This window comes from Lampetra fluviatilis, chromosome 21 (assembly GCF_964198595.1).
Source record: "Lampetra fluviatilis chromosome 21, kcLamFluv1.1, whole genome shotgun sequence".
Taxonomy (NCBI): Eukaryota; Metazoa; Chordata; class Hyperoartia; order Petromyzontiformes; family Petromyzontidae; genus Lampetra; species Lampetra fluviatilis.
In genome coordinates this window covers 8,826,796-8,833,406 of record NC_136295.1, presented here as the reverse complement: position 1 = coordinate 8,833,406, position 6,611 = coordinate 8,826,796, and positions in this window count along the sequence as shown.

Here is a 6,611-nt window from a genome sequence, read left to right as displayed (position 1 = left end):
TTCTTCCCATTCCAGAAAACAATCGTTTAGCATGATGAAGAAAACGGGAAAACCAAACGCGTACGAGGAGACAGCGCTCAGAGCTCCACGCATTTGATTGAATCTACTTGCTGTGCTGCTTTATCCTGGGCACCTCGCAAGCCAGTGTGGTGGGGAGTTTCCACAAATTTGCGCGATCCACCAATCCTTGCCTCCAAAGCTCTGGATTACGGGCGCGTGTTATTGCGCGACTCTAAATCCGTTATTTCAATATTCCGCCAGCTTTGAGTGTCTCGTTTATATCCCGCGAGCAATCATGTCCACTTTTGTGAACCACGGATTGTAAATGTATTGTGTCGTACTGCACAAGTATTCTTGCCTGGAATGGTGCAAAGTCACTTTCAGACTCTTCAGTCTATAAAAAGAAAAACCAGAAACAAACGAAAATTAATTTAACACGTAGGTTTTCGCGACCAATATTATTCATAATATAGGTTTTTGGGTCAGATCGCGTTATTTCTTTTTAAAAAATGCTGTTGATTCTCTCTTCAGCACACCGGTGGGCTAAAGAAGTGAATTATTTTGTCCTTTGAAAAACGTGAGGGGTGGTGGAGGGTTACGACACATTTATAAATAACGCGATCTGGCCCAAAACCCTATATTAAAAACGAAAATTAGACTATTAAAAACAGAAAATGTTACTTGGCATCAATCAGACAGTTTGTCGGCCATCTACTGTGAGTGCCGTTGTCTTTCACAATTTTACTTTCGTTAATGTGTTTTTTGTTGTTGTTGTTTGTTGTTGTCGTTCAATTCCCATACATTATCGTGACTGGGCATCGAATGCAGAGAGAGCGGACTTGCCTGCACGGCGATCGTGTTCGTTGGTTTCTTTGCTCGGAAGTATCGGAGGAAATTTGATGCCATGAGTTTGTTTGGGGGATCGACGAAATCTAAATCTCTGGGGGATGAAAATGTTTACGTCTTCATCAACACCGAGCTCACCTGTGTGAAACACAAAAACGTACGTTAACAACAAAACAATCCGTGCGATTTCGAGCAGGGTGAATGCTTACCGCGCGTTTTATTTTATTTTGAACATTTTAGACGTCGACTGGAAGAGTGGGATGTTTTGCTCCAACCACCACAACCACCACCAGCACCACCGCGACACAACGCAGCGACTTTTCGCGATCACAAAACAAAAAACAAGCGAAAACATCGACAGCATCGCACGACAACCAGCCCTCCTCTCACCTTAACAACGTGCCACCCTGACAGACCACCGAATGAGCATTGCCCTCTTCGGCCGTACAAAGCATTCTGTGTTTTTTCGACACCCCCCACCCGCCCCCCCATAATTCTACAAGCCCGTGCGTTCCCAAAAAAAATGAGCATAGTCACTGTTGCCAGGCTTGGGTGCCCCGGTCAGGGTGGGAGCGTCAGCTAGCAGCGCTGTCGCGATGTTTGCCCTCGCCCTCCACGCTCTCGCCAAAGCACCCTCACCTGCTCCTTTTATCCTTTGTGGTCGCGGTTTGCTGGCTTCTGCTCTCCTCCGCGGGGGCCCTCTCTCCGTCCGCCGTTCGAGGCCGTCGCGGCTGAAAAGCGTCAATCCATTGCACTCTCGGCCGCTTTAAATGATGTTGCCCCCGCAGCTGGGATCGGCGCGCGCTTATGCTTCGAGTGCTTTGTTGCTGCCCGTGAAAAATTGCTCGACGCAGAAGGCAAGGGGTTTGTATGACATGAAGTGCCGATAGTTACACACGGTCGGATTGGTGTTTTTTTTGTGTTCACTTCAATATATGAGTTTCCTTTATGCGGCATGAGTGCGGTCGTATTGCAAATGCGAATCGCCTAGCATTGGTGGCTGTGGCCACGAAGCCAAGTGATGTGACCAAACAGCGGTTAGCCACTACAGATTACCATTGGGCTGTGCGCATCTTATCTTGTTTACATCCCTGAGTCATTGGTGTGAATTCCACGTTCCTTTGGTCGGGATGATTGCTCATCAAATAACCACTGATGACTTTCCACAATAGAAATATTTTTTTATCAACCCCAAAGCAACCTTCTGATCTTTAGCCACATGCACTCAGCACTCTATGCTTCAGCCAGCCAATGTAATTTTAAAAAACTGATGTTTTGCCCAAGTGGAATTCCTCAACTGCAGAGCGTCCAAATAAAAAATATCTATAAATGTTGTCAACACATTGACTATTTATCGTCACAATCGAAAAATAATAAATGTTTAAATCATTCACATATATGGTAATATTAACTGAAGCATACACGTGCATATTTAATAAAAATCCATAATCTATGCACGTGTGTGTCATCGTGCTTTCGGAGTCCCTGACCCTCTGCTCACGATCATTAAGGACCTTCATGATGGTGAGCGGGCCCGGGTAAAACTACGTGGCCGGGAGTCGGAACCATTCCCTATACACCTTGGGGTGCGACAGGGATGTCCTCTGGCTCCCACATTATTTAACATCTATTTCGACTACATAGTTCGTGAAGCCTTCGATGGCTGTACCGGAGGAATTTCTATCTGGTACAGATACAATGGAGGCTGATCGATACGCGGGTGCGGTCAAGGGATGGCTCCCTATTGCTCAACCATGTTATGTATGCCGATCTGGTAATTGCTGCTCACTCAGAGGAGGAATTGGAGGCGCTGCTGCTGAACCTGGAGCTTGCCACTAAGAGGTGGGGCCTTACCATCAGCCCCACCAAAACTAAGCACCTGCCTGGGTATTTTGTATCATCGGACACTCCACACCCACAACTCACAATCGGTGATAGGGCAGTTGTGGATACAGTGGAGTTTCCCATACCTGGGCAGTGTGCTCATGACCGACTCCGGTTTGACAGCAGAGGTCTCACTCCGAATCAGTCGAGCTGCATTATCTTTTAATCGGTTGCATAACGCTGTGTGGAAGCTACCTGGTCTGTCGCTCCGCACGAAGCTTCAGTCATTCCCTCCCTTCTCTACGCTTGTGAAACGTGGACCCTTCCTAATGGAACATCTTCGCTGGTTAGAAACATTTAGGCTGGCCTGCCTACGATCCATCCTGGGTTTAACCAGGCTGGATTGTGTGAGGAGCTCACAAATCCTTGAATGATCTGGACAAAGTCCCATCGGTGAGCTCCTCCGGCAGGCAAGGCTGCGTTGGCTGGGTCATGTAGCCCGCATGCCAGCCACCGCATGCTGAAACAGCTTTTGTTCGGCCGGATAGAGGGGGCTAAACGGGCGCGGCACGGGCTAGAGAAGAGATGGAGTGATGTGGTACAGGAGGATGTGGAGCTGAATGGACTTGCCGATTATTGGTACCAGCGGTGTCAAGATCGGCCTCTGTGGAGGAGGCTCGTGAAGGACGCTGCTGGGCAGTTGGAGGCAGTCGCTTCCAACAACGGAGGGCGGAGGAGCGACGCTCACAACAACGAGCGGAGCGCCAGGTGGCTAAAGCACAGCAAGTTGGCACAGTAGGGGGCACAGACGGTGCATCAGCCAGTCATCAAAGTCAGTCGACCCGTGGCACATGGGTCTGCCCCCTGACCTGCCAGCGGGCGTTCGACACTTCACGTGGCCTCAACGTGCACCTAGCCTGGCACAAGCGTCGTGGTGAAGTCACCGCCACTTAGTGGCGAACGGCGGTTGTTGTTGTCGTCACAGACATGCTGCGGTTTATACGTGTGGGATATGTATGTATCGCTAGATTACGCGTGTGCATATATACACTTGTTTTTTTAACCATCCGTTAGTATTATGCATAGCCTTGTTCAAACATGTAGCAATGCAGGAACACACTGTGCCCGCCTTTTGTTTCTCAAGAGGCGACTTCACATTCAGTCCTGTTCATTACAACAGGTTTAATCAAACAATCGCACAATGATACAACTAATATAGCACTTCGGTCAGAAAATCTGGATAGTAACTTTTGAAAAGCAAAATTGTGCGTTTTATGTTTTGCTGCTGATGACTCCTGGAACCGCAGCTTGTCCATGATAACACCCACCGCCTAACTTCACCTCCCCACTCTATTTAAGCCTCTCGCTATCTGTATAAACCTCCATATTTCCTGAAGAAGACCAGCCAACCAACATACCTTCCTTGCCTTTTCATTATCCTGTTAAACTTAACGGTTCATTCGGTAATAACAAACAAACACAACAAGTTAGCGTAATTCGTTTTTACTCTGCAATTAAGTCGTGCAGATTAACTACTACACGACATCCATCACACTCAGTCTGAAAGCAAAGGCATTTGTGCTTACCATGAATAAGATATATGGCCTCACTCTCGGGTCATCTGTCATAGCCAACAGTACGATACGCAGTCGGTTTTTTTTTGCGTGCAGATAGAAGGGCACTCAGGAAAGCATTTTAAGGAAAGACCAATGATTGCCCCTTGACATTTCCATCATTCATGTCCTACAATGGACAACAGAATCAATTGTTAACCGTTGCTCCTAGACCCCCCCACCACACCCAAAAAAAGTGAGGTCAGGGGTTTCATCTGGGCAATATTAAAGCCACGCCTAAGCCTCACCTCGGGGTTGCCTTGAACGGTTTTCGAGGGCTGGGATCTGGATTGCCTGTGACTGCTCATTAACGTCACGGATGTTGCCTTTCATCTCGCCTCGGCAATAACCGTAACAACGTAAGGGGTTTCGATTTAAAGCTTTCGTGACTGCAGGGATTCATCTTCTTGGTTCTTTCGGTAAAGTCACGTAGAAGGGAAGTAATAAAATAATAAAAATAAAACATAATAAAATTATTCTCACGACGTTTCGGCCACAACGCAAGCAGCCGTCCTCAGGTGAAAACCAGGTCCGTCGAGGCGACAGAGTCTGAATAAAACAGCACACGAGCTTGGAGCATATATATAAGCTGGGCGCCTTGACAAAGGAATTTACATATCAAGAGGAATTTAGCAAATTTATGGGAAATGCAAGAAAACGTAAAGGGGTGTAACTTAGAGGGAAAACCGCTTTCTCATCCGCAACGCCCACCATCAAACTTCACCTTTGAAGACTGTGACTCAATGTCGATAGCGCAGACAGAATGTCTCCTTTATACTGGATATCAAAATGCGTATTTATCCTGGAGAAATCGAATGAGCTATTCAGCTCCTTTTCACAAGTCCACTTACATTTTTACAATAGTCTAAGGTCATTTATCTGTGAGAATCCATCACTTTGCACCGTGTGATAAAGGGGATCGCTTTGTGCATTGTCTGGACTCCCCCACAAGAGGGTGAGATGGAGCCTGCTTGCCATCAAGCCAAAGTAGTGAAGCTGATGCACTCAGTACTCTGTGACGCTCCTCGAGAATGTCAACAAGCGGCATTGAAGCAATTGCTCCCAGATTTTTGCACAAGTAGCCAATAGCACGAACAAAGATTCATTGTGAACCGATTGCATCCAGCATAACGCGTCTGTGTTGTTTATCAAACGCGTAATACAGTTGCCCATACGCATAGCATGTGCCCTGTGTAAATGTTTTAAACTTTAACAATTAACTGCATGTCCTTTTGAAAACAGTCCGCTCTTATTGAACGGCTACATCAATGCACTGCGCTTCGGGGTCTTCCCCCACGGTGCATTGGTTACAGCAGTTATTTGGCCATACTTTACCATGCCGGTCAATCAATGCGGACGACCAAAGGTAAACCCCCAGGTAACCGAGCCTCCAGAAGTGCAGTGCGTTAAGCGCGAAATCTCCGACCCTATATCCAGTGGCGGATTATGTTAGTAGCGAAAGTAGCTACACATGCTACGGGCCCGCACTTTCAAGGGCCCCGCGCTAAATGCTTTCAAGCTATCAATTCCGGTTCAGTGATTTTGCACTTACTATATCACTATAGTACTATACTGCCTTCAACTTTTATGAAAGACTGGGTGTTTAAGGTTAGCGATTTGTCGTATTATCTGGCTGTATAGCAAATTTTTAAAAATACAATTACTATACTGTGCAAGTTAAAAAAATGTGTGTTTTAATAGTTACGTGTTCATTTTTAATTTAGGGGCCCTTTATAACATGTGCTACAGGCACCGCACCGTATTCTCATTTTAGAATACTGTGACAGGACAGAATTCTGATTTTGACGACGCGCGAGCCACTAGAGGGCCCTCTTTAGTTATGTAACCACGACGCTGAGTGGGTGCTGTTGGATGTTCGGCATGTGGGGCCCCGGGACTCGTGTGTGTGAGTTTAAACGCAGGGGTTAAAGCCTGGAGCAAATTCACAGAGGGCAATCACCTTCGTCCAGTGTGGCCACTCGCAGTGGCTTGATACAACCTTCATCAGGCCAAATTCACCCATTACATTGGCATTTAGCTCCTCAACATATTGCCATATACACAAGCATATAGAACGTGGTGTTTGTCTCACATTGTATATTACAACCTTTTGGCCAGGTATGGAAGATCCAGCAAAGTGGCCTTAACTTATCCCTGTAGTTGCCTGCGATGTTTGGGTCATTGCTGTACTTGTTAACTTTAGGTTTTACTCCTGTCTCGTTGGAACATGTTTCGCTGCAGCTTTTAAGTTCGTTTTTTTTTGCAATGCAGGTGCCTTGGCCTGCCCTACGTCTGTGCTTGTGTGTTCATTATTTTATCCCTGACCGC